This window comes from Sus scrofa, chromosome 1 (genome assembly GCF_054392235.1).
Source record: "Sus scrofa isolate SSC_HxYL_T2T_F1_AM1 chromosome 1, Sscrofa_HxYL_maternal_Yorkshire_Landrace_v2.0, whole genome shotgun sequence".
NCBI lineage: Eukaryota > Metazoa > Chordata > Mammalia > Artiodactyla > Suidae > Sus > Sus scrofa.
Window position 1 is genome coordinate 151,788,283 of NC_139383.1, and position 26,099 is coordinate 151,814,381.

Genomic DNA, 26,099 nt, shown 5'->3' on the forward strand with positions numbered 1-26,099 from the left:
GCAAGGCACACGCCACAGCCCCGCCGCCAGCACCGGAAGGCCCGCCGGGCCCCATGGGACCCTCTCCTTTGCGTGCCACACCCATGCACACCCAGGCCTCCCTAACTCCAGCACCAGCATCTCCACGGGAGACGCACCAGACCCTGGGCCCAGCGGGACCCTCGCACCGAAACTCACGCCCTCACGCCCCTTCCGCCGCCACCTGCCCCCTTTCCTCCACAGCAGACTCCCTCCTTGCCACCAGCTCCCGCCCGGCACCAGCTCGGCTGGGCTCCAGTCCGCAGGCGTGGCTAGCTCTGCTGGGTATCAACCTCACACTGCCTCCCACTGCGCAACTCCCTGTCCTCCCTCCCCGGGAACACGGCCTCAGCCAGGGCAGGGGCGCCGCACGGCCTCAATGCCCAGCCCCGTGTGTGGACACCTTAGCGGCCCCGGGAGCTGGCCGCGGGCTCACACTTCTCTGCCCCGCCGGCACCCATGACCGGCCAGGGCACAGGCACCCAGCTCCCATTCACGTGCCCGGGACCCCTCCGTCCTGCCTTCCACGCGCCGCCCAAATCTCTGAGGATATCCCACATCATAGCCCAGGCCGCCCTGAAGGCACTGCCGCCCCGGGCACCCAACACTCCCCCTCACGGTGCTCTGCGCACACTGGCCCAGGACCTCTGGCCCTCCTGCACTTCTCTCGACCCCAGTCCGCGGCCGACTCGGCACCGCCCAGGGCCACCTGGCGCCCCACCGCCTCCATGTCTCTGGGAAATGCCGCAGGGGCTCCAGGGTTCTCGATGACCACCAAGGACTCTGCGAGGGAAAGGCACTGGCAGCCCCGCCGACCCCGTGAAGGCCCAGGCCAAGGCGTCCGACCCCGCCCAAACGGCCATCTCGGCAAGGCCCCCCGGCCGGCCTCCTCTCTCCCCACCAGAACCTGGGTCGGCAGTCCCGCCGAGGCCAAGGCCCCCGCTGCTCACCCGCAACCTACAGACAGCCTCTGCGCCCGACACCGCGGGCAGGACCCCGCGGAGGCCTCACGGAGGCAGCCGCAGGCCTGAGAGCCCAGCGGCGCTCACACACACCGCAGGCAGCCCACCCCACACTGGGCCTGCCACTCCCAAGGCTTTCCCGCCGGGCACCGGGGCCCCGGGGCCCCGGGGCTGCCCTCGAGGAGGCCAGCCCCAAGGCTCCTCTCCCCATGGCCCTCCGCGGCCACCGGAGGCCTGCCTGCCCCCACCTGCGCCCCAGGGCTGCACGCACCCAAGGGAGCCAAGGCAACGGGACCCTCCCCCGACGTCCCCTGTGGGAGCCACGTGCCGGACCTCAGTTTGCGATGAGGAGACGGTAGTGAGTTCTCACTCATTTTGTTCAGATTTTCCAAGGAATGCGTTTGTGGGTGTCATCATCGATCCGAGCACGGGCACACCCGCGGGACGGCCACCGCCACAGCCCCCACCGCCGGGACGGCCAGCCAGCTCCCTCCTGGCCGCGGCCCGCAGGCTCCCGAGCCCAACCGCGGGCAAGCAGGTCAGCTCCACCCCCGGGAGCAGAGGGTGCGGGTCCGGGCGCCACACACGGCGCCCCAGGGGCTACGTTGGCGCAGGCCACTGCCGCTTACCATCGCCTACCAGGTGGCCATCGATCCCGCCACCGGCCGCACGCCAACATGCCTCCCTCCGGCAGGAGGGACTGGCCTTCCCGGGGTCACTCCCGACAGGCTCCGGCTTCCGCTCCCCGCGCTGGCCTCCGTTTCTCCGCCACAGCAGCTGGGTGAGGGCGACAACGGACACGCGCAAGCACGCCTCAGCAAGGGACCAGTCTGCCCAAGGCACAGGGGCCGGGCCCCCCACCGCCCAGGGCCTGTGGGCAGCCTGGCTGCCACCTGTCCCTGGCCTCCCCCCTCTCACTGGGTGCCAGCAGCCAAAGGGCCACACGAGTGGCCAGCACTGCCCCTTCGCTGGGGCGCCACAGCGCCACGCGGGCTGCCGCCGCCTCGCCACACCCTTCCCCCAGGAACCGCGCCTCCCTCAGGCTCCCTAAGGCCCTGCCCACCCGCACCCCTCCCAGCTTCAGAAGAGTCCACCCCAACCCCGAGTCCGATTCCGCCCCCAGGCCCACCCTGGGGCTCTCCCTCTCACCCCGATGGGAAAACACCCTCGCTCCGGCCACCGACACTGCCTGCCCACGCAGGGAGAGACACACGCGGCCCAGAGTGCTCTGCAGGAGCCTCACCTCAGGACCGCTGACGTGCCCCTGGGGGCAAGGTCTCCGCCCCGAGAGCGGCTCCGCGGGCCCTGGACCCGGGGCGCCCATGGGCACACCTGCACTCCACCCCTGCTATCCCCAGCACGCTCTCAGGACCCCGGGCAAAACACAGACCCTTCTGCTGGACCCTCCGGGACCCCAAGGGCCCTGGAGCCTGTGCGAGACCCCGCAGGGCCGCACCTCGCCCTGACCGCCAATGGCCAGGGGCGTCCCCTGCCGCCAGGCTGTGGGCTCGGGTCGCTCGCCCTTCACCCTCCAGGCCCGCCACACCAGGCCCCCTGGCGCGCGGGACCTGGGTCCCTCAGGCAGGTCTCCCCGGGGCACTCTGGGGACACCGGAGGCCTGCCTGCCCCAAACCCCGCCCCACGGCTGCCGCCTGTCCACCGGACACAACGCAACCCGCACAGACCGCCTGCCGCCGGGCGCCCGGAGCCTGCCACCAGTTGGGCGCTCGGGCCCCACGCAAGGCACACGCCACAGCCCCGCCGCCAGCACCGGAAGGCCCGCCGGGCCCCATGGGACCCTCTCCTTTGCGTGCCACACCCATGCACACCCAGGCCTCCCTAACTCCAGCACCAGCATCTCCACGGGAGACGCACCAGACCCTGGGCCCAGCGGGACCCTCGCACCGAAACTCACGCCCTCACGCCCCTTCCGCCGCCACCTGCCCCCTTTCCTCCACAGCAGACTCCCTCCTTGCCACCAGCTCCCGCCCGGCACCAGCTCGGCTGGGCTCCAGTCCGCAGGCGTGGCTAGCTCTGCTGGGTATCAACCTCACACTGCCTCCCACTGCGCAACTCCCTGTCCTCCCTCCCCGGGAACACGGCCTCAGCCAGGGCAGGGGCGCCGCACGGCCTCAATGCCCAGCCCCGTGTGTGGACACCTTAGCGGCCCCGGGAGCTGACCGCGGGCTCACACTTCTCTGCCCCGCCGGCACCCATGACCGGCCAGGGCACAGGCACCCAGCTCCCATTCACGTGCCCGGGACCCCTCCGTCCTGCCTTCCACGCGCCGCCCAAATCTCTGAGGATATCCCACATCATAGCCCAGGCCGCCCTGAAGGCACTGCCGCCCCGGGCACCCAACACTCCCCCTCACGGTGCTCTGCGCACACTGGCCCAGGACCTCTGGCCCTCCTGCACTTCTCTCGACCCCAGTCCGCGGCCGACTCGGCACCGCCCAGGGCCACCTGGCGCCCCACCGCCTCCACGTCTCTGGGAAATGCCGCAGGGGCTCCAGGGTTCTCGATGACCACCAAGGACTCTGCGAGGGAAAGGCACTGGCAGCCCCGCCGACCCCGTGAAGGCCCAGGCCAAGGCGTCCGACCACGCCCAAACGGCCATCTCGGCAAGGCCCCCCGGCCGGCCTCCTCTCTCCCCACCAGAACCTGGGTCGGCAGTCCCGCCGAGGCCAAGGCCCCCGCTGCTCACCCGCAACCTACAGACAGCCTCTGCGCCCGACACCGCGGGCAGGACCCCGCGGAGGCCTCACGGAGGCAGCCGCAGGCCTGAGAGCCCAGCGGCGCTCACACACACCGCAGGCAGCCCACCCCACACTGGGCCTGCCACTCCCAAGGCTTTCCCGCCGGGCACCGGGGCCCCGGGGCCCCGGGGCTGCCCTCGAGGAGGCCAGCCCCAAGGCTCCTCTCCCCATGGCCCTCCGGGGCCACCGGAGGCCTGCCTGCCCCCACCTGCGCCCCAGGGCTGCACGCACCCAAGGGAGCCAAGGCAACGGGACCCTCCCCCGACGTCCCCTGTGGGAGCCACGTGCCGGACCTCAGTTTGCGATGAGGAGACGGTAGTGAGTTCTCACTCATTTTGTTCAGATTTTCCAAGGAATGCGTTTGTGGGTGTCATCATCGATCCGAGCACGGGCACACCCGCGGGACGGCCACCGCCACAGCCCCCACCGCCGGGACGGCCAGCCAGCTCCCTCCTGGCCGCGGCCCGCAGGCTCCCGAGCCCAACCGCGGGCAAGCAGGTCAGCTCCACCCCCGGGAGCACAGGGTGCGGGTCCGGGCGCCACACACCGCCCCCCGGGGGCTACCTTGGCGCAGGCCACTGCCGCTTACCATCGCCTACCAGGTGGCCATCGATCCCGCCACCGGCCGCAGGCCAACACGCCTCCCTCCGGCAGGAGGGACTGGCCTTCCCGGGGTCGCTCCCGACAGGCTCCGGCTTCCGCTCCCCGCGCTGGCCTCCGTCTCTCCGCCACAGCAGCTGGGTGAGGGCGACAACGGACACGCGCAAGCACGCCTCAGCAAGGGGCCAGGCTGCCCAAGGCACAGGGGCCGGGCCCCCCACCGCCCAGGGCCTGTGGGCAGCCTGGCTGCCACCTGTCCCTGGCCTCCCCCCTCTCACTGGGTGCCAGCAGCCAAAGGGCCACACGAGTGGCCAGCACTGCCCCTTCGCTGGGGCGCCACAGCGCGACACGGGCTGCCGCCGCCTCGCCACACCCTTCCCCCAGGAACCGCGCCTCCCTCAGGCTCCCTAAGGCCCTGCCCACCCGCACCCCTCCCAGCTTCAGAAGAGTCCACCCCAACCCCGAGTCCGATTCCGCCCCCAGGCCCACCCTGGGGCTCTCCCTCTCACCCCGATGGGAAAACACCCTCGCTCCGGCCACCGACACTGCCTGCCCACGCAGGGAGAGACACACGCGGCCCAGAGTGCTCTGCAGGAGCCTCAGCTCAGGACCGCTGACGTGCCCCTGGGGGCAAGGTCTCCGCCCCGAGAGCGGCTCCGCGGGCCCTGGACCCGGGGCGCCCATGGGCACACCTGCACTCCACCCCTGCTATCCCCAGCACGCTCTCAGGACTCCGGGCAAAACACAGACCCTTCTGCTGGACCCTCCGGGACCCCAAGGGCCCTGGAGCCTGTGCGAGACCCCGCAGGGCCGCTCCTCGCCCTGACCGCCAATGGCCAGGGGCGTCCCCTGCCGCCAGGCTGTGGGCTCGGGTCGCTCGCCCTTCACCCTCCAGGCCCGCCACACCAGGCCCCCTGGCGCGCGGGACCTGGGTCCCTCAGGCAGGTCTCCCCGGGGCACTCTAGGGACACCGGAGGCCTGCCTGCCCCAAACCCCGCCCCACGGCTGCCGCCTGTCCACCGGACACAACGCAACCCGCACAGACCGCCTGCCGCCGGGCGCCCGGAGCCTGCCACCAGTTGGGCGCTCGGGCCCCACGCAAGGCACACGCCACAGCCCCGCCGCCAGCACCGGAAGGCCCGCCGGGCCCCATGGGACCCTCTCCTTTGCGTGCCACACCCATGCACACCCAGGCCTCCCTAACTCCAGCACAAGCATCTCCACGGGAGACGCACTAGACCCTGGGCCCAGCGGGACCCTCGCACCGAAACTCACGCCCTCACGCCCCTTCCGCCGCCACCTGCCCCCTTTCCTCCACAGCAGACTCCCTCCTTGCCACCAGCTCCCGCCCGGCACCAGCTCGGCTGGGCTCCAGTCCGCAGGCGTGGCTAGCTCTGCTGGGTATCAACCTCACACTGCCTCCCACTGCGCAACTCCCTGTCCTCCCTCCCCGGGAACACGGCCTCAGCCAGGGCAGGGGCGCCGCACGGCCTCAATGCCCAGCCCCGTGTGTGGACACCTTAGCGGCCCCGGGAGCTGGCCGCGGGCTCACACTTCTCTGCCCCGCCGGCACCCATGACCGGCCAGGGCACAGGCACCCAGCTCCCATTCACGTGCCCGGGACCCCTCCGTCCTGCCTTCCACGCGCCGCCCAAATCTCTGAGGATATCCCACATCATAGCCCAGGCCGCCCTGAAGGCACTGCCGCCCCGGGCACCCAACACTCCCCCTCACGGTGCTCTGCGCACACTGGCCCAGGACCTCTGGCCCTCCTGCACTTCTCTCGACCCCAGTCCGCGGCCGACTCGGCACCGCCCAGGGCCACCTGGCGCCCCACCGCCTCCACGTCTCTGGGAAATGCCGCAGGGGCTCCAGGGTTCTCGATGACCACCAAGGACTCTGCGAGGGAAAGGCACTGGCAGCCCCGCCGACCCCGTGAAGGCCCAGGCCAAGGCGTCCGACCCCGCCCAAACGGCCATCTCGGCAAGGCCCCCCGGCCGGCCTCCTCTCTCCCCACCAGAACCTGGGTCGGCAGTCCCGCCGAGGCCAAGGCCCCCGCTGCTCACCCGCAACCTACAGACAGCCTCTGCGCCCGACACCGCGGGCAGGACCCCGCGGAGGCCTCACGGAGGCAGCCGCAGGCCTGAGAGCCCAGCGGCGCTCACACACACCGCAGGCAGCCCACCCCACACTGGGCCTGCCACTCCCAAGGCTTTCCCGCCGGGCACCGGGGCCCCGGGGCCCCGGGGCTGCCCTCGAGGAGGCCAGCCCCAAGGCTCCTCTCCCCATGGCCCTCCGCGGCCACCGGAGGCCTGCCTGCCCCCACCTGCGCCCCAGGGCTGCACGCACCCAAGGGAGCCAAGGCAACGGGAGCCACGTGCCGGACCTCAGTTTGCGATGAGGAGACGGTAGTGAGTTCTCACTCATTTTGTTCAGATTTTCCAAGGAATGCGTTTGTGGGTGTCATCATCGATCCGAGCACGGGCACACCCGCGGGACGGCCACCGCCACAGCCCCCACCGCCGGGACGGCCAGCCAGCTCCCTCCTGGCCGCGGCCCGCAGGCTCCCGAGCCCAACCGCGGGCAAGCAGGTCAGCTCCACCCCCGGGAGCAGAGGGTGCGGGTCCGGGCGCCACACACCGCCCCCCGGGGGCTACCTTGGCGCAGGCCACTGCCGCTTACCATCGCCTACCAGGTGGCCATCGATCCCGCCACCGGCCGCAGGCCAACACGCCTCCCTCCGGCAGGAGGGACTGGCCTTCCCGGGGTCGCTCCCGACAGGCTCCGGCTTCCGCTCCCCGCGCTGGCCTCCGTCTCTCCGCCACAGCAGCTGGGTGAGGGCGACAACGGACACGCGCAAGCACGCCTCAGCAAGGGGCCAGGCTGCCCAAGGCACAGGGGCCGTGCCCCCCACCGCCCAGGGCCTGTGGGCAGCCTGGCTGCCACCTGTCCCTGGCCTCCCCCCTCTCACTGGGTGCCAGCAGCCAAAGGGCCACACGAGTGGCCAGCACTGCCCCTTCGCTGGGGCGCCACAGCGCGACACGGGCTGCCGCCGCCTCGCCACACCCTTCCCCCAGGAACCGCGCCTCCCTCAGGCTCCCTAAGGCCCTGCCCACCCGCACCCCTCCCAGCTTCAGAAGAGTCCACCCCAACCCCGAGTCCGATTCCGCCCCCAGGCCCACCCTGGGGCTCTCCCTCTCACCCCGATGGGAAAACACCCTCGCTCCGGCCACCGACACTGCCTGCCCACGCAGGGAGAGACACACGCGGCCCAGAGTGCTCTGCAGGAGCCTCACCTCAGGACCGCTGACGTGCCCCTGGGGGCAAGGTCTCCGCCCCGAGAGCGGCTCCGCGGGCCCTGGACCCGGGGCGCCCATGGGCACACCTGCACTCCACCCCTGCTATCCCCAGCACGCTCTCAGGACCCCGGGCAAAACACAGACCCTTCTGCTGGACCCTCCGGGACCCCAAGGGCCCTGGAGCCTGTGCGAGACCCCGCAGGGCCGCTCCTCGCCCTGACCGCCAATGGCCAGGGGCGTCCCCTGCCGCCAGGCTGTGGGCTCGGGTCGCTCGCCCTTCACCCTCCAGGCCCGCCACACCAGGCCCCCTGGCGCGCGGGACCTGGGTCCCTCAGGCAGGTCTCCCCGGGGCACTCTAGGGACACCGGAGGCCTGCCTGCCCCAAACCCCGCCCCACGGCTGCCGCCTGTCCACCGGACACAACGCAACCCGCACAGACCGCCTGCCGCCGGGCGCCCGGAGCCTGCCACCAGTTGGGCGCTCGGGCCCCACGCAAGGCACACGCCACAGCCCCGCCGCCAGCACCGGAAGGCCCGCCGGGCCCCATGGGACCCTCTCCTTTGCGTGCCACACCCATGCACACCCAGGCCTCCCTAACTCCAGCACAAGCATCTCCACGGGAGACGCACTAGACCCTGGGCCCAGCGGGACCCTCGCACCGAAACTCACGCCCTCACGCCCCTTCCGCCGCCACCTGCCCCCTTTCCTCCACAGCAGACTCCCTCCTTGCCACCAGCTCCCGCCCGGCACCAGCTCGGCTGGGCTCCAGTCCGCAGGCGTGGCTAGCTCTGCTGGGTATCAACCTCACACTGCCTCCCACTGCGCAACTCCCTGTCCTCCCTCCCCGGGAACACGGCCTCAGCCAGGGCAGGGGCGCCGCACGGCCTCAATGCCCAGCCCCGTGTGTGGACACCTTAGCGGCCCCGGGAGCTGGCCGCGGGCTCACACTTCTCTGCCCCGCCGGCACCCATGACCGGCCAGGGCACAGGCACCCAGCTCCCATTCACGTGCCCGGGACCCCTCCGTCCTGCCTTCCACGCGCCGCCCAAATCTCTGAGGATATCCCACATCATAGCCCAGGCCGCCCTGAAGGCACTGCCGCCCCGGGCACCCAACACTCCCCCTCACGGTGCTCTGCGCACACTGGCCCAGGACCTCTGGCCCTCCTGCACTTCTCTCGACCCCAGTCCGCGGCCGACTCGGCACCGCCCAGGGCCACCTGGCGCCCCACCGCCTCCACGTCTCTGGGAAATGCCGCAGGGGCTCCAGGGTTCTCGATGACCACCAAGGACTCTGCGAGGGAAAGGCACTGGCAGCCCCGCCGACCCCGTGAAGGCCCAGGCCAAGGCGTCCGACCCCGCCCAAACGGCCATCTCGGCAAGGCCCCCCGGCCGGCCTCCTCTCTCCCCACCAGAACCTGGGTCGGCAGTCCCGCCGAGGCCAAGGCCCCCGCTGCTCACCCGCAACCTACAGACAGCCTCTGCGCCCGACACCGCGGGCAGGACCCCGCGGAGGCCTCACGGAGGCAGCCGCAGGCCTGAGAGCCCAGCGGCGCTCACACACACCGCAGGCAGCCCACCCCACACTGGGCCTGCCACTCCCAAGGCTTTCCCGCCGGGCACCGGGGCCCCGGGGCCCCGGGGCTGCCCTCGAGGAGGCCAGCCCCAAGGCTCCTCTCCCCATGGCCCTCCGGGGCCACCGGAGGCCTGCCTGCCCCCACCTGCGCCCCAGGGCTGCACGCACCCAAGGGAGCCAAGGCAACGGGACCCTCCCCCGACGTCCCCTGTGGGAGCCACGTGCCGGACCTCAGTTTGCGATGAGGAGACGGTAGTGAGTTCTCACTCATTTTGTTCAGATTTTCCAAGGAATGCGTTTGTGGGTGTCATCATCGATCCGAGCACGGGCACACCCGCGGGACGGCCACCGCCACAGCCCCCACCGCCGGGACGGCCAGCCAGCTCCCTCCTGGCCGCGGCCCGCAGGCTCCCGAGCCCAACCGCGGGCAAGCAGGTCAGCTCCACCCCCGGGAGCAGAGGGTGCGGGTCCGGGCGCCACACACCGCCCCCCGGGGGCTACCTTGGCGCAGGCCACTGCCGCTTACCATCGCCTACCAGGTGGCCATCGATCCCGCCACCGGCCGCACGCCAACACGCCTCCCTCCGGCAGGAGGGACTGGCCTTCCCGGGGTCGCTCCCGACAGGCTCCGGCTTCCGCTCCCCGCGCTGGCCTCCGTCTCTCCGCCACAGTAGCTGGGTGAGGGCGACAACGGACACGCGCAAGCACGCCTCAGCAAGGGGCCCGGCTGCCCAAGGCACAGGGGCCGTGCCCCCCACCGCCCAGGGCCTGTGGGCAGCCTGGCTGCCACCTGTCCCTGGCCTCCCCCCTCTCACTGGGTGCCAGCAGCCAAAGGGCCACACGAGTGGCCAGCACTGCCCCTTCGCTGGGGCGCCACAGCGCCACGCGGGCTGCCGCCGCCTCGCCACACCCTTCCCCCAGGAACCGCGCCTCCCTCAGGCTCCCTAAGGCCCTGCCCACCCGCACCCCTCCCAGCTTCAGAAGAGTCCACCCCAACCCCGAGTCCGATTCCGCCCCCAGGCCCACCCTGGGGCTCTCCCTCTCACCCCGATGGGAAAACACCCTCGCTCCGGCCACCGACACTGCCTGCCCACGCAGGGAGAGACACACGCGGCCCAGAGTGCTCTGCAGGAGCCTCACCTCAGGACCGCTGACGTGCCCCTGGGGGCAAGGTCTCCGCCCCGAGAGCGGCTCCGCGGGCCCTGGACCCGGGGCGCCCATGGGCACACCTGCACTCCACCCCTGCTATCCCCAGCACGCTCTCAGGACCCCGGGCAAAACACAGACCCTTCTGCTGGACCCTCCGGGACCCCAAGGGCCCTGGAGCCTGGGCGAGACCCCGCAGGGCCGCACCTCGCCCTGACCGCCAATGGCCAGGGGCGTCCCCTGCCGCCAGGCTGTGGGCTCGGGTCGCTCGCCCTTCACCCTCCAGGCCCGCCACACCAGGCCCCCTGGCGCGCGGGACCTGGGTCCCTCAGGCAGGTCTCCCCGGGGCACCCTGGGGACACCGGAGGCCTGCCTGCCCCAAACCCCGCCCCACGGCTGCCGCCTGTCCACCGGACACAACGCAACCCGCACAGACCGCCTGCCGCCGGGCGCCCGGAGCCTGCCACCAGTTGGGCGCTCGGGCCCCACGCAAGGCACACGCCACAGCCCCGCCGCCAGCACCGGAAGGCCCGCCGGGCCCCATGGGACCCTCTCCTTTGCGTGCCACACCCATGCACACCCAGGCCTCCCTACCTCCAGCACAAGCATCTCCACGGGAGACGCACTAGACCCTGGGCCCAGCGGGACCCTCGCACCGAAACTCACGCCCCTTCCGCCGCCACCTGCCCCCTTTCCTCCACAGCAGACTCCCTCCTTGCCACCAGCTCCCGCCCGGCACCAGCTCGGCTGGGCTCCAGTCCGCAGGCGTGGCTAGCTCTGCTGGGTATCAACCTCACACTGCCTCCCACTGCGCAACTCCCTGTCCTCCCTCCCCGGGAACACGGCCTCAGCCAGGGCAGGGGCGCCGCACGGCCTCAATGCCCAGCCCCGTGTGTGGACACCTTAGCGGCCCCGGGAGCTGGCCGCGGGCTCACACTTCTCTGCCCCGCCGGCACCCATGACCGGCCAGGGCACAGGCACCCAGCTCCCATTCACGTGCCCGGGACCCCTCCGTCCTGCCTTCCACGCGCCGCCCAAATCTCTGAGGATATCCCACATCATAGCCCAGGCCGCCCTGAAGGCACTGCCGCCCCGGGCACCCAACACTCCCCCTCACGGTGCTCTGCGCACACTGGCCCAGGACCTCTGGCCCTCCTGCACTTCTCTCGACCCCAGTCCGCGGCCGACTCGGCACCGCCCAGGGCCACCTGGCGCCCCACCGCCTCCACGTCTCTGGGAAATGCCGCAGGGGCTCCAGGGTTCTCGATGACCACCAAGGACTCTGCGAGGGAAAGGCACTGGCAGCCCCGCCGACCCCGTGAAGGCCCAGGCCAAGGCGTCCGACCCCGCCCAAACGGCCATCTCGGCAAGGCCCCCCGGCCGGCCTCCTCTCTCCCCACCAGAACCTGGGTCGGCAGTCCCGCCGAGGCCAAGGCCCCCGCTGCTCACCCGCAACCTACAGACAGCCTCTGCGCCCGACACCGCGGGCAGGACCCCGCGGAGGCCTCACGGAGGCAGCCGCAGGCCTGAGAGCCCAGCGGCGCTCACACACACCGCAGGCAGCCCACCCCACACTGGGCCTGCCACTCCCAAGGCTTTCCCGCCGGGCACCGGGGCCCCGGGGCCCCGGGGCTGCCCTCGAGGAGGCCAGCCCCAAGGCTCCTCTCCCCATGGCCCTCCGGGGCCACCGGAGGCCTGCCTGCCCCCACCTGCGCCCCAGGGCTGCACGCACCCAAGGGAGCCAAGGCAACGGGACCCTCCCCCGACGTCCCCTGTGGGAGCCACGTGCCGGACCTCAGTTTGCGATGAGGAGACGGTAGTGAGTTCTCACTCATTTTGTTCAGATTTTCCAAGGAATGCGTTTGTGGGTGTCATCATCGATCCGAGCACGGGCACACCCGCGGGACGGCCACCGCCACAGCCCCCACCGCCGGGACGGCCAGCCAGCTCCCTCCTGGCCGCGGCCCGCAGGCTCCCGAGCCCAACCGCGGGCAAGCAGGTCAGCTCCACCCCCGGGAGCAGAGGGTGCGGGTCCGGGCGCCACACACCGCCCCCCGGGGGCTACCTTGGCGCAGGCCACTGCCGCTTACCATCGCCTACCAGGTGGCCATCGATCCCGCCACCGGCCGCACGCCAACACGCCTCCCTCCGGCAGGAGGGACTGGCCTTCCCGGGGTCGCTCCCGACAGGCTCCGGCTTCCGCTCCCCGCGCTGGCCTCCGTCTCTCCGCCACAGTAGCTGGGTGAGGGCGACAACGGACACGCGCAAGCACGCCTCAGCAAGGGGCCCGGCTGCCCAAGGCACAGGGGCCGTGCCCCCCACCGCCCAGGGCCTGTGGGCAGCCTGGCTGCCACCTGTCCCTGGCCTCCCCCCTCTCACTGGGTGCCAGCAGCCAAAGGGCCACACGAGTGGCCAGCACTGCCCCTTCGCTGGGGCGCCACAGCGCCACGCGGGCTGCCGCCGCCTCGCCACACCCTTCCCCCAGGAACCGCGCCTCCCTCAGGCTCCCTAAGGCCCTGCCCACCCGCACCCCTCCCAGCTTCAGAAGAGTCCACCCCAACCCCGAGTCCGATTCCGCCCCCAGGCCCACCCTGGGGCTCTCCCTCTCACCCCGATGGGAAAACACCCTCGCTCCGGCCACCGACACTGCCTGCCCACGCAGGGAGAGACACACGCGGCCCAGAGTGCTCTGCAGGAGCCTCACCTCAGGACCGCTGACGTGCCCCTGGGGGCAAGGTCTCCGCCCCGAGAGCGGCTCCGCGGGCCCTGGACCCGGGGCGCCCATGGGCACACCTGCACTCCACCCCTGCTATCCCCAGCACGCTCTCAGGACCCCGGGCAAAACACAGACCCTTCTGCTGGACCCTCCGGGACCCCAAGGGCCCTGGAGCCTGGGCGAGACCCCGCAGGGCCGCACCTCGCCCTGACCGCCAATGGCCAGGGGCGTCCCCTGCCGCCAGGCTGTGGGCTCGGGTCGCTCGCCCTTCACCCTCCAGGCCCGCCACACCAGGCCCCCTGGCGCGCGGGACCTGGGTCCCTCAGGCAGGTCTCCCCGGGGCACCCTGGGGACACCGGAGGCCTGCCTGCCCCAAACCCCGCCCCACGGCTGCCGCCTGTCCACCGGACACAACGCAACCCGCACAGACCGCCTGCCGCCGGGCGCCCGGAGCCTGCCACCAGTTGGGCGCTCGGGCCCCACGCAAGGCACACGCCACAGCCCCGCCGCCAGCACCGGAAGGCCCGCCGGGCCCCATGGGACCCTCTCCTTTGCGTGCCACACCCATGCACACCCAGGCCTCCCTATCTCCAGCACAAGCATCTCCACGGGAGACGCACTAGACCCTGGGCCCAGCGGGACCCTCGCACCGAAACTCACGCCCCTTCCGCCGCCACCTGCCCCCTTTCCTCCACAGCAGACTCCCTCCTTGCCACCAGCTCCCGCCCGGCACCAGCTCGGCTGGGCTCCAGTCCGCAGGCGTGGCTAGCTCTGCTGGGTATCAACCTCACACTGCCTCCCACTGCGCAACTCCCTGTCCTCCCTCCCCGGGAACACGGCCTCAGCCAGGGCAGGGGCGCCGCACGGCCTCAATGCCCAGCCCCGTGTGTGGACACCTTAGCGGCCCCGGGAGCTGGCCGCGGGCTCACACTTCTCTGCCCCGCCGGCACCCATGACCGGCCAGGGCACAGGCACCCAGCTCCCATTCACGTGCCCGGGACCCCTCCGTCCTGCCTTCCACGCGCCGCCCAAATCTCTGAGGATATCCCACATCATAGCCCAGGCCGCCCTGAAGGCACTGCCGCCCCGGGCACCCAACACTCCCCCTCACGGTGCTCTGCGCACACTGGCCCAGGACCTCTGGCCCTCCTGCACTTCTCTCGACCCCAGTCCGCGGCCGACTCGGCACCGCCCAGGGCCACCTGGCGCCCCACCGCCTCCACGTCTCTGGGAAATGCCGCAGGGGCTCCAGGGTTCTCGATGACCACCAAGGACTCTGCGAGGGAAAGGCACTGGCAGCCCCGCCGACCCCGTGAAGGCCCAGGCCAAGGCGTCCGACCCCGCCCAAACGGCCATCTCGGCAAGGCCCCCCGGCCGGCCTCCTCTCTCCCCACCAGAACCTGGGTCGGCAGTCCCGCCGAGGCCAAGGCCCCCGCTGCTCACCCGCAACCTACAGACAGCCTCTGCGCCCGACACCGCGGGCAGGACCCCGCGGAGGCCTCACGGAGGCAGCCGCAGGCCTGAGAGCCCAGCGGCGCTCACACACACCGCAGGCAGCCCACCCCACACTGGGCCTGCCACTCCCAAGGCTTTCCCGCCGGGCACCGGGGCCCCGGGGCCCCGGGGCTGCCCTCGAGGAGGCCAGCCCCAAGGCTCCTCTCCCCATGGCCCTCCGGGGCCACCGGAGGCCTGCCTGCCCCCACCTGCGCCCCAGGGCTGCACGCACCCAAGGGAGCCAAGGCAACGGGACCCTCCCCCGACGTCCCCTGTGGGAGCCACGTGCCGGACCTCAGTTTGCGATGAGGAGACGGTAGTGAGTTCTCACTCATTTTGTTCAGATTTTCCAAGGAATGCGTTTGTGGGTGTCATCATCGATCCGAGCACGGGCACACCCGCGGGACGGCCACCGCCACAGCCCCCACCGCCGGGACGGCCAGCCAGCTCCCTCCTGGCCGCGGCCCGCAGGCTCCCGAGCCCAACCGCGGGCAAGCAGGTCAGCTCCACCCCCGGGAGCGGAGGGTGCGGGTCCGGGCGCCACACACCGCCCCCCGGGGGCTACCTTGGCGCAGGCCACTGCCGCTTACCATCGCCTACCAGGTGGCCATCGATCCCGCCACCGGCCGCACGCCAACACGCCTCCCTCCGGCAGGAGGGACTGGCCTTCCCGGGGTCGCTCCCGACAGGCTCCGGCTTCCGCTCCCCGTGCTGGCCTCCGTCTCTCCGCCACAGTAGCTGGGTGAGGGCGACAACGGACACGCGCAAGCACGCCTCAGCAAGGGGCCCGGCTGCCCAAGGCACAGGGGCCGTGCCCCCCACCGCCCAGGGCCTGTGGGCAGCCTGGCTGCCACCTGTCCCTGGCCTCCCCCCTCTCACTGGGTGCCAGCAGCCAAAGGGCCACACGAGTGGCCAGCACTGCCCCTTCGCTGGGGCGCCACAGCGCCACGCGGGCTGCCGCCGCCTCGCCACACCCTTCCCCCAGGAACCGCGCCTCCCTCAGGCTCCCTAAGGCCCTGCCCACCCGCACCCCTCCCAGCTTCAGAAGAGTCCACCCCAACCCCGAGTCCGATTCCGCCCCCAGGCCCACCCTGGGGCTCTCCCTCTCACCCCGATGGGAAAACACCCTCGCTCCGGCCACCGACACTGCCTGCCCACGCAGGGAGAGACACACGCGGCCCAGAGTGCTCTGCAGGAGCCTCACCTCAGGACCGCTGACGTGCCCCTGGGGGCAAGGTCTCCGCCCCGAGAGCGGCTCCGCGGGCCCTGGACCCGGGGCGCCCATGGGCACACCTGCACTCCACCCCTGCTATCCCCAGCACGCTCTCAGGACCCCGGGCAAAACACAGACCCTTCTGCTGGACCCTCCGGGACCCCAAGGGCCCTGGAGCCTGGGCGAGACCCCGCAGGGCCGCACCTCGCCCTGACCGCCAATGGCCAGGGGCGTCCCCTGCCGCCAGGCTGTGGGCTCGGGTCGCTCGCCCTTCACCCTCCAGGCCCGCCACACCAGGCCCCCTGGCGCGCGGGACCTGGGTCCCTCAGGCAGGTCTCCCCGGGGCACCCTGGGGACACCGGAGGCCTGCCTGCCCCAAACCCCGCCCCACGGCTGCCGCCTGTCCACCGGACACAACGCAACCCGCACAGACCGCCTGCCGCCGGGCGCCCGGAGCCTGCCACCAGTTGGGCGCTCGGGCCCCACGCAAGGCACACGCCACAGCCCCGCCGCCAGCACCGGAAGGCCCGCCGGGCCCCATGGGACCCTCTCCTTTGCGTGCCACACCCATGCACACCCAGGCCTCCCTAACTCCAGCACCAGCATCTCCACGGGAGACGCACTAGACCCTGGGCCCAGCGGGACCCTCGCACCGAAACTCACGCCCCTTCCGCCGCCACCTGCCCCCTTTCCTCCACAGCAGACTCCCTCCTTGCCACCAGCTCCCGCCCGGCACCAGCTCGGCTGGGCTCCAGTCCGCAGGCGTGGCTAGCTCTGCTGGGTATCAACCTCACACTGCCTCCCACTGCGCAACTCCCTGTCCTCCCTCCCCGGGAACACGGCCTCAGCCAGGGCAGGGGCGCCGCACGGCCTCAATGCCCAGCCCCGTGTGTGGACACCTTAGCGGCCCCGGGAGCTGGCCGCGGGCTCACACTTCTCTGCCCCGCCGGCACCCATGACCGGCCAGGGCACAGGCACCCAGCTCCCATTCACGTGCCCGGGACCCCTCCGTCCTGCCTTCCACGCGCCGCCCAAATCTCTGAGGATATCCCACATCATAGCCCAGGCCGCCCTGAAGGCACTGCCGCCCCGGGCACCCAACACTCCCCCTCACGGTGCTCTGCGCACACTGGCCCAGGACCTCTGGCCCTCCTGCACTTCTCTCGACCCCAGTCCGCGGCCGACTCGGCACCGCCCAGGGCCACCTGGCGCCCCACCGCCTCCACGTCTCTGGGAAATGCCGCAGGGGCTCCAGGGTTCTCGATGACCACCAAGGACTCTGCGAGGGAAAGGCACTGGCAGCCCCGCCGACCCCGTGAAGGCCCAGGCCAAGGCGTCCGACCCCGCCCAAACGGCCATCTCGGCAAGGCCCCCCGGCCGGCCTCCTCTCTCCCCACCAGAACCTGGGTCGGCAGTCCCGCCGAGGCCAAGGCCCCCGCTGCTCACCCGCAACCTACAGACAGCCTCTGCGCCCGACACCGCGGGCAGGACCCCGCGGAGGCCTCACGGAGGCAGCCGCAGGCCTGAGAGCCCAGCGGCGCTCACACACACCGCAGGCAGCCCACCCCACACTGGGCCTGCCACTCCCAAGGCTTTCCCGCCGGGCACCGGGGCCCCGGGGCCCCGGGGCTGCCCTCGAGGAGGCCAGCCCCAAGGCTCCTCTCCCCATGGCCCTCCGGGGCCACCGGAGGCCTGCCTGCCCCCACCTGCGCCCCAGGGCTGCACGCACCCAAGGGAGCCAAGGCAACGGGACCCTCCCCCGACGTCCCCTGTGGGAGCCACGTGCCGGACCTCAGTTTGCGATGAGGAGACGGTAGTGAGTTCTCACTCATTTTGTTCAGATTTTCCAAGGAATGCGTTTGTGGGTGTCATCATCGATCCGAGCACGGGCACACCCGCGGGACGGCCACCGCCACAGCCCCCACCGCCGGGACGGCCAGCCAGCTCCCTCCTGGCCGCGGCCCGCAGGCTCCCGAGCCCAACCGCGGGCAAGCAGGTCAGCTCCACCCCCGGGAGCGGAGGGTGCGGGTCCGGGCGCCACACACCGCCCCCCGGGGGCTACCTTGGCGCAGGCCACTGCCGCTTACCATCGCCTACCAGGTGGCCATCGATCCCGCCACCGGCCGCACGCCAACACGCCTCCCTCCGGCAGGAGGGACTGGCCTTCCCGGGGTCGCTCCCGACAGGCTCCGGCTTCCGCTCCCCGTGCTGGCCTCCGTCTCTCCGCCACAGTAGCTGGGTGAGGGCGACAACGGACACGCGCAAGCACGCCTCAGCAAGGGGCCCGGCTGCCCAAGGCACAGGGGCCGTGCCCCCCACCGCCCAGGGCCTGTGGGCAGCCTGGCTGCCACCTGTCCCTGGCCTCCCCCCTCTCACTGGGTGCCAGCAGCCAAAGGGCCACACGAGTGGCCAGCACTGCCCCTTCGCTGGGGCGCCACAGCGCCACGCGGGCTGCCGCCGCCTCGCCACACCCTTCCCCCAGGAACCGCGCCTCCCTCAGGCTCCCTAAGGCCCTGCCCACCCGCACCCCTCCCAGCTTCAGAAGAGTCCACCCCAACCCCGAGTCCGATTCCGCCCCCAGGCCCACCCTGGGGCTCTCCCTCTCACCCCGATGGGAAAACACCCTCGCTCCGGCCACCGACACTGCCTGCCCACGCAGGGAGAGACACACGCGGCCCAGAGTGCTCTGCAGGAGCCTCACCTCAGGACCGCTGACGTGCCCCTGGGGGCAAGGTCTCCGCCCCGAGAGCGGCTCCGCGGGCCCTGGACCCGGGGCGCCCATGGGCACACCTGCACTCCACCCCTGCTATCCCCAGCACGCTCTCAGGACCCCGGGCAAAACACAGACCCTTCTGCTGGACCCTCCGGGACCCCAAGGGCCCTGGAGCCTGGGCGAGACCCCGCAGGGCCGCACCTCGCCCTGACCGCCAATGGCCAGGGGCGTCCCCTGCCGCCAGGCTGTGGGCTCGGGTCGCTCGCCCTTCACCCTCCAGGCCCGCCACACCAGGCCCCCTGGCGCGCGGGACCTGGGTCCCTCAGGCAGGTCTCCCCGGGGCACCCTGGGGACACCGGAGGCCTGCCTGCCCCAAACCCCGCCCCACGGCTGCCGCCTGTCCACCGGACACAACGCAACCCGCACAGACCGCCTGCCGCCGGGCGCCCGGAGCCTGCCACCAGTTGGGCGCTCGGGCCCCACGCAAGGCACACGCCACAGCCCCGCCGCCAGCACCGGAAGGCCCGCCGGGCCCCATGGGACCCTCTCCTTTGCGTGCCACACCCATGCACACCCAGGCCTCCCTAACTCCAGCACCAGCATCTCCACGGGAGACGCACTAGACCCTGGGCCCAGCGGGACCCTCGCACCGAAACTCACGCCCCTTCCGCCGCCACCTGCCCCCTTTCCTCCACAGCAGACTCCCTCCTTGCCACCAGCTCCCGCCCGGCACCAGCTCGGCTGGGCTCCAGTCCGCAGGCGTGGCTAGCTCTGCTGGGTATCAACCTCACACTGCCTCCCACTGCGCAACTCCCTGTCCTCCCTCCCCGGGAACACGGCCTCAGCCAGGGCAGGGGCGCCGCACGGCCTCAATGCCCAGCCCCGTGTGTGGACACCTTAGCGGCCCCGGGAGCTGGCCGCGGGCTCACACTTCTCTGCCCCGCCGGCACCCATGACCGGCCAGGGCACAGGCACCCAGCTCCCATTCACGTGCCCGGGACCCCTCCGTCCTGCCTTCCACGCGCCGCCCAAATCTCTGAGGATATCCCACATCATAGCCCAGGCCGCCCTGAAGGCACTGCCGCCCCGGGCACCCAACACTCCCCCTCACGGTGCTCTGCGCACACTGGCCCAGGACCTCTGGCCCTCCTGCACTTCTCTCGACCCCAGTCCGCGGCCGACTCGGCACCGCCCAGGGCCACCTGGCGCCCCACCGCCTCCACGTCTCTGGGAAATGCCGCAGGGGCTCCAGGGTTCTCGATGACCACCAAGGACTCTGCGAGGGAAAGGCACTGGCAGCCCCGCCGACCCCGTGAAGGCCCAGGCCAAGGCGTCCGACCCCGCCCAAACGGCCATCTCGGCAAGGCCCCCCGGCCGGCCTCCTCTCTCCCCACCAGAACCTGGGTCGGCAGTCCCGCCGAGGCCAAGGCCCCCGCTGCTCACCCGCAACCTACAGACAGCCTCTGCGCCCGACACCGCGGGCAGGACCCCGCGGAGGCCTCACGGAGGCAGCCGCAGGCCTGAGAGCCCAGCGGCGCTCACACACACCGCAGGCAGCCCACCCCACACTGGGCCTGCCACTCCCAAGGCTTTCCCGCCGGGCACCGGGGCCCCGGGGCCCCGGGGCTGCCCTCGAGGAGGCCAGCCCCAAGGCTCCTCTCCCCATGGCCCTCCGGGGCCACCGGAGGCCTGCCTGCCCCCACCTGCGCCCCAGGGCTGCACGCACCCAAGGGAGCCAAGGCAACGGGACCCTCCCCCGACGTCCCCTGTGGGAGCCACGTGCCGGACCTCAGTTTGCGATGAGGAGACGGTAGTGAGTTCTCACTCATTTTGTTCAGATTTTCCAAGGAATGCGTTTGTGGGTGTCATCATCGATCCGAGCACGGGCACACCCGCGGGACGGCCACCGCCACAGCCCCCACCGCCGGGACGGCCAGCCAGCTCCCTCCTGGCCGCGGCCCGCAGGCTCCCGAGCCCAACCGCGGGCAAGCAGGTCAGCTCCACCCCCGGGAGCGGAGGGTGCGGGTCCGGGCGCCACACACCGCCCCCCGGGGGCTACCTTGGCGCAGGCCACTGCCGCTTACCATCGCCTACCAGGTGGCCATCGATCCCGCCACCGGCCGCACGCCAACACGCCTCCCTCCGGCAGGAGGGACTGGCCTTCCCGGGGTCGCTCCCGACAGGCTCCGGCTTCCGCTCCCCGTGCTGGCCTCCGTCTCTCCGCCACAGTAGCTGGGTGAGGGCGACAACGGACACGCGCAAGCACGCCTCAGCAAGGGGCCCGGCTGCCCAAGGCACAGGGGCCGTGCCCCCCACCGCCCAGGGCCTGTGGGCAGCCTGGCTGCCACCTGTCCCTGGCCTCCCCCCTCTCACTGGGTGCCAGCAGCCAAAGGGCCACACGAGTGGCCAGCACTGCCCCTTCGCTGGGGCGCCACAGCGCCACGCGGGCTGCCGCCGCCTCGCCACACCCTTCCCCCAGGAACCGCGCCTCCCTCAGGCTCCCTAAGGCCCTGCCCACCCGCACCCCTCCCAGCTTCAGAAGAGTCCACCCCAACCCCGAGTCCGATTCCGCCCCCAGGCCCACCCTGGGGCTCTCCCTCTCACCCCGATGGGAAAACACCCTCGCTCCGGCCACCGACACTGCCTGCCCACGCAGGGAGAGACACACGCGGCCCAGAGTGCTCTGCAGGAGCCTCACCTCAGGACCGCTGACGTGCCCCTGGGGGCAAGGTCTCCGCCCCGAGAGCGGCTCCGCGGGCCCTGGACCCGGGGCGCCCATGGGCACACCTGCACTCCACCCCTGCTATCCCCAGCACGCTCTCAGGACCCCGGGCAAAACACAGACCCTTCTGCTGGACCCTCCGGGACCCCAAGGGCCCTGGAGCCTGGGCGAGACCCCGCAGGGCCGCACCTCGCCCTGACCGCCAATGGCCAGGGGCGTCCCCTGCCGCCAGGCTGTGGGCTCGGGTCGCTCGCCCTTCACCCTCCAGGCCCGCCACACCAGGCCCCCTGGCGCGCGGGACCTGGGTCCCTCAGGCAGGTCTCCCCGGGGCACCCTGGGGACACCGGAGGCCTGCCTGCCCCAAACCCCGCCCCACGGCTGCCGCCTGTCCACCGGACACAACGCAACCCGCACAGACCGCCTGCCGCCGGGCGCCCGGAGCCTGCCACCAGTTGGGCGCTCGGGCCCCACGCAAGGCACACGCCACAGCCCCGCCGCCAGCACCGGAAGGCCCGCCGGGCCCCATGGGACCCTCTCCTTTGCGTGCCACACCCATGCACACCCAGGCCTCCCTAACTCCAGCACCAGCATCTCCACGGGAGACGCACTAGACCCTGGGCCCAGCGGGACCCTCGCACCGAAACTCACGCCCCTTCCGCCGCCACCTGCCCCCTTTCCTCCACAGCAGACTCCCTCCTTGCCACCAGCTCCCGCCCGGCACCAGCTCGGCTGGGCTCCAGTCCGCAGGCGTGGCTAGCTCTGCTGGGTATCAACCTCACACTGCCTCCCACTGCGCAACTCCCTGTCCTCCCTCCCCGGGAACACGGCCTCAGCCAGGGCAGGGGCGCCGCACGGCCTCAATGCCCAGCCCCGTGTGTGGACACCTTAGCGGCCCCGGGAGCTGGCCGCGGGATCACACTTCTCTGCCCCGCCGGCACCCATGACCGGCCAGGGCACAGGCACCCAGCGCCCATTCACGTGCCCGGGACCCCTCCGTCCTGCCTTCCACGCGCTGCCCAAATCTCTGAGGATATCCCACATCATAGCCCAGGCCGCCCTGAAGGCACTGCCGCCCCGGGCACCCAACACTCCCCCTCACGGTGCTCTGCGCACACTGGCCCAGGACCTCTGGCCCTCCTGCACTTCTCTCGACCCCAGTCCGCGGCCGACTCGGCACCGCCCAGGGCCACCTGGCGCCCCACCGCCTCCACGTCTCTGGGAAATGCCGCAGGGGCTCCAGGGTTCTCGATGACCACCAAGGACTCTGCGAGGGAAAGGCACTGGCAGCCCCGCCGACCCCGTGAAGGCCCAGGCCAAGGCGTCCGACCCCGCCCAAACGGCCATCTCGGCAAGGCCCCCCGGCCGGCCTCCTCTCTCCCCACCAGAACCTGGGTCGGCAGTCCCGCCGAGGCCAAGGCCCCCGCTGCTCACCCGCAACCTACAGACAGCCTCTGCGCCCGACACCACGGGCAGGACCCCGCGGAGGCCTCACGGAGGCAGCCGCAGGCCTGAGAGCCCAGCGGTGCTCACACACACCGCAGGCAGCCCACCCCACACTGGGCCTGCCACTCCCAAGGCTTTCCCGCCGGGCACCGGGGCCCCGGGGCCCCGGGGCTGCCCTCGAGGAGGCCAGCCCCAAGGCTCCTCTCCCCATGGCCCTCCGGGGCCACCGGAGGCCTGCCTGCCCCCACCTGCGCCCCAGGGCTGCACGCACCCAAGGGAGCCAAGGCAACGGGACCCTCCCCCGACGTCCCCTGTGGGAGCCACGTGCCGGACCTCAGTTTGCGATGAGGAGACGGTAGTGAGTTCTCACTCATTTTGTTCAGATTTTCCAAGGAATGCGTTTGTGGGTGTCATCATCGATCCGAGCACGGGCACACCCGCGGGACGGCCACCGCCACAGCCCCCACCGCCGGGACGGCCAGCCAGCTCCCTCCTGGCCGCGGCCCGCAGGCTCCCGAGCCCAACCGCGGGCAAGCAGGTCAGCTCCACCCCCGGGAGCAGAGGGTGCGGGTCCGGGCGCCACACACCGCCCCCCGGGGGCTACCTTGGCGCAGGCCACTGCCGCTTACCATCGCCTACCAGGTGGCCATCGATCCCGCCACCGGCCGCACGCCAACACGCCTCCCTCCGGCAGGAGGGACTGGCCTTCCCGGGGTCGCTCCCGACAGGCTCCGGCTTCCGCTCCCCGCGCTGGCCTCCGTTTCTCCGCCACAGCAGCTGGGTGAGGGCGACAACGGACACGCGCAAGCACGCCTCAGCAAGGGGCCAGGCTGCCCAAGGCACAGGGGCCGTGCCCCCCACCGCCCAGGGCCTGTGGGCAGCCTGGCTGCCACCTGTCCCTGGCCTCCCCCCTCTCACTGGGTGCCAGCAGCCAAAGGGCCACACGAGTGGCCAGCACTGCCCCTTCGCTGGGGCGCCACAGCGCCACGCGGGCTGCCGCCGCCTCGCCACACCCTTCCCCCAGGAACCGCGCCTCCCTCAGGCTCCCTAAGGCCCTGCCCACCCGCACCCCTCCCAGCTTCAGAAGAGTCCACCCCAACCCCGAGTCCGATTCCGCCCCCAGGCCCACCCTGGGGCTCTCCCTCTCACCCCGATGGGAAAACACCCTCGCTCCGGCCACCGACACTGCCTGCCCACGCAGGGAGAGACACACGCGGCCCAGAGTGCTCTGCAGGAGCCTCACCTCAGGACCGCTGACGTGCCCCTGGGGGCAAGGTCTCCGCCCCGAGAGCGGCTCCGCGGGCCCTGGACCCGGGGCGCCCATGGGCACACCTGCACTCCACCCCTGCTATCCCCAGCACGCTCTCAGGACCCCGGGCAAAACACAGACCCTTCTGCTGGACCCTCCGGGACCCCAAGGGCCCTGGAGCCTGTGCGAGACCCCGCAGGGCCGCACCTCGCCCTGACCGCCAATGGCCAGGGGCGTCCCCTGCCGCCAGGCTGTGGGCTCGGGTCGCGCGCCCTTCACCCTCCAGGCCCGCCACACCAGGCCCCCTGGCGCGCGGGACCTGGGTCCCTCAGGCAGGTCTCCCCGGGGCACTCTGGGGACACCGGAGGCCTGCCTGCCCCAAACCCCGCCCCACGGCTGCCGCCTGTCCACCGGACACAACGCAACCCGCACAGACCGCCTGCCGCCGGGCGCCCGGAGCCTGCCACCAGTTGGGCGCTCGGGCCCCACGCAAGGCACACGCCACAGCCCCGCCGCCAGCACCGGAAGGCCCGCCGGGCCCCATGGGACCCTCTCCTTTGCGTGCCACACCCATGCACACCCAGGCCTCCCTAACTCCAGCACCAGCATCTCCACGGGAGACGCACTAGACCCTGGGCCCAGCGGGACCCTCGCACCGAAACTCACGCCCCTTCCGCCGCCGCCTGCCCCCTTTCCTCCACAGCAGACTCCCTCCTTGCCACCAGCTCCCGCCCGGCACCAGCTCGGCTGGGCTCCAGTCCGCAGGCGTGGCTAGCTCTGCTGGGTATCAACCTCACACTGCCTCCGACTGCGCAACTCCCTGTCCTCCCTCCCCGGGAACACGGCCTCAGCCAGGGCAGGGGCGCCGCACGGCCTCAATGCCCAGCCCCGTGTGTGGACACCTTAGCGGCCCCGGGAGCTGGCCGCGGGCTCACACTTCTCTGCCCCGCCGGCACCCATGACCGGCCAGGGCACAGGCACCCAGCGCCCATTCACGTGCCCGGGACCCCTCCGTCCTGCCTTCCAATGCCCCGCCCAAATCTCTGAGGATATCCCACATCATAGCCCAGGCCGCCCTGAAGGCACTGCCGCCCCGGGCACCCAACACTCCCCCTCACGGTGCTCTGCGCACACTGGCCCAGGACCTCTGGCCCTCCTGCACTTCTCTCGACCCCAGTCCGCGGCCGACTCGGCACCGCCCAGGGCCACCTGGCGCCCCACCGCCTCCACGTCTCTGGGAAATGCCGCAGGGGCTCCAGGGTTCTCGATGACCACCAAGGACTCTGCGAGGGAAAGGCACTGGCAGCCCCGCCGACCCCGTGAAGGCCCAGGCCTAGGCGTCCGACCCCGTCCAAACGGCCATCTCGGCAAGGCCCCCCGGCCGGCCTCCTCTCTCCCCACCAGAACCTGGGTCGGCAGTCCCGCCGAGGCCAAGGCCCCCGCTGCTCACCCGCAACCTACAGACAGCCTCTGCGCCCGACACCGCGGGCAGGACCCCGCGGAGGCCTCACGGAGGCAGCCGCAGGCCTGAGAGCCCAGCGGCGCTCACACACACCGCAGGCAGCCCACCCCACACTGGGCCTGCCACTCCCAAGGCTTTCCCGCCGGGCACCGGGGCCCCGGGGCCCCGGGGCTGCCCTCGAGGAGGCCAGCCCCAAGGCTCCTCTCCCCATGGCCCTCCGGGGCCACCGGAGGCCTGCCTGCCCCCACCTGCGCCCCAGGGCTGCACGCACCCAAGGGAGCCAAGGCAACGGGACCCTCCCCCGACGTCCCCTGTGGGAGCCACGTGCCGGACCTCAGTTTGCGATGAGGAGACGGTAGTGAGTTCTCACTCATTTTGTTCAGATTTTCCAAGGAATGCGTTTGTGGGTGTCATCATCGATCCGAGCACGGGCACACCCGCGGGACGGCCACCGCCACAGCCCCCACCGCCGGGACGGCCAGCCAGCTCCCTCCTGGCCGCGGCCCGCAGGCTCCCGAGCCCAACCGCGGGCAAGCAGGTCAGCTCCACCCCCGGGAGCACAGGGTGCGGGTCCGGGCGCCACACACCGCCCCCCGGGGGCTACCTTGGCGCAGGCCACTGCCGCTTACCATCGCCTACCAGGTGGCCATCGATCCCGCCACCGGCCGCACGCCAACACGCCTCCCTCCGGCAGGAGGGACTGGCCTTCCCGGGGTCGCTCCCGACAGG

The 26,099-nt window shown here is 72.2% G+C and overlaps 10 non-coding genes across 10 annotated transcripts; all 10 read right to left on the reverse strand.

Annotated features, from left to right (window-relative positions):
- Positions 1 to 1,309: 1,309 nt before the first annotated feature.
- LOC146406588 (small nucleolar RNA SNORD116) lies at positions 1,310 to 1,403 on the reverse strand. The gene has a single exon (XR_014833521.1). It is a non-coding gene; the product is annotated as a small nucleolar RNA SNORD116 (small nucleolar RNA).
- A 2,624-nt stretch (positions 1,404 to 4,027) lies between these two features.
- Positions 4,028 to 4,121, reverse strand: LOC146406589 (small nucleolar RNA SNORD116). The gene has a single exon (XR_014833522.1). It is a non-coding gene; the product is annotated as a small nucleolar RNA SNORD116 (small nucleolar RNA).
- A 2,599-nt stretch (positions 4,122 to 6,720) lies between these two features.
- Positions 6,721 to 6,814, reverse strand: LOC146406590 (small nucleolar RNA SNORD116). Its single transcript, XR_014833523.1, has one exon. It is a non-coding gene; the product is annotated as a small nucleolar RNA SNORD116 (small nucleolar RNA).
- A 2,624-nt stretch (positions 6,815 to 9,438) lies between these two features.
- LOC146406591 (small nucleolar RNA SNORD116) lies at positions 9,439 to 9,532 on the reverse strand. Its single transcript, XR_014833524.1, has one exon. It is a non-coding gene; the product is annotated as a small nucleolar RNA SNORD116 (small nucleolar RNA).
- Positions 9,533 to 12,148: 2,616 nt separating this feature from the next.
- On the reverse strand, positions 12,149 to 12,242 carry LOC146406592 (small nucleolar RNA SNORD116). Its single transcript, XR_014833526.1, has one exon. It is a non-coding gene; the product is annotated as a small nucleolar RNA SNORD116 (small nucleolar RNA).
- A 2,616-nt stretch (positions 12,243 to 14,858) lies between these two features.
- LOC146406593 (small nucleolar RNA SNORD116) lies at positions 14,859 to 14,952 on the reverse strand. The gene has a single exon (XR_014833527.1). It is a non-coding gene; the product is annotated as a small nucleolar RNA SNORD116 (small nucleolar RNA).
- Positions 14,953 to 17,568: 2,616 nt separating this feature from the next.
- On the reverse strand, positions 17,569 to 17,662 carry LOC146406594 (small nucleolar RNA SNORD116). Its single transcript, XR_014833532.1, has one exon. It is a non-coding gene; the product is annotated as a small nucleolar RNA SNORD116 (small nucleolar RNA).
- Positions 17,663 to 20,278: 2,616 nt separating this feature from the next.
- LOC146406595 (small nucleolar RNA SNORD116) lies at positions 20,279 to 20,372 on the reverse strand. The gene has a single exon (XR_014833542.1). It is a non-coding gene; the product is annotated as a small nucleolar RNA SNORD116 (small nucleolar RNA).
- A 2,616-nt stretch (positions 20,373 to 22,988) lies between these two features.
- On the reverse strand, positions 22,989 to 23,082 carry LOC146406596 (small nucleolar RNA SNORD116). Its single transcript, XR_014833546.1, has one exon. It is a non-coding gene; the product is annotated as a small nucleolar RNA SNORD116 (small nucleolar RNA).
- A 2,617-nt stretch (positions 23,083 to 25,699) lies between these two features.
- LOC146406597 (small nucleolar RNA SNORD116) lies at positions 25,700 to 25,793 on the reverse strand. Its single transcript, XR_014833556.1, has one exon. It is a non-coding gene; the product is annotated as a small nucleolar RNA SNORD116 (small nucleolar RNA).
- Positions 25,794 to 26,099: the final 306 nt, after the last annotated feature.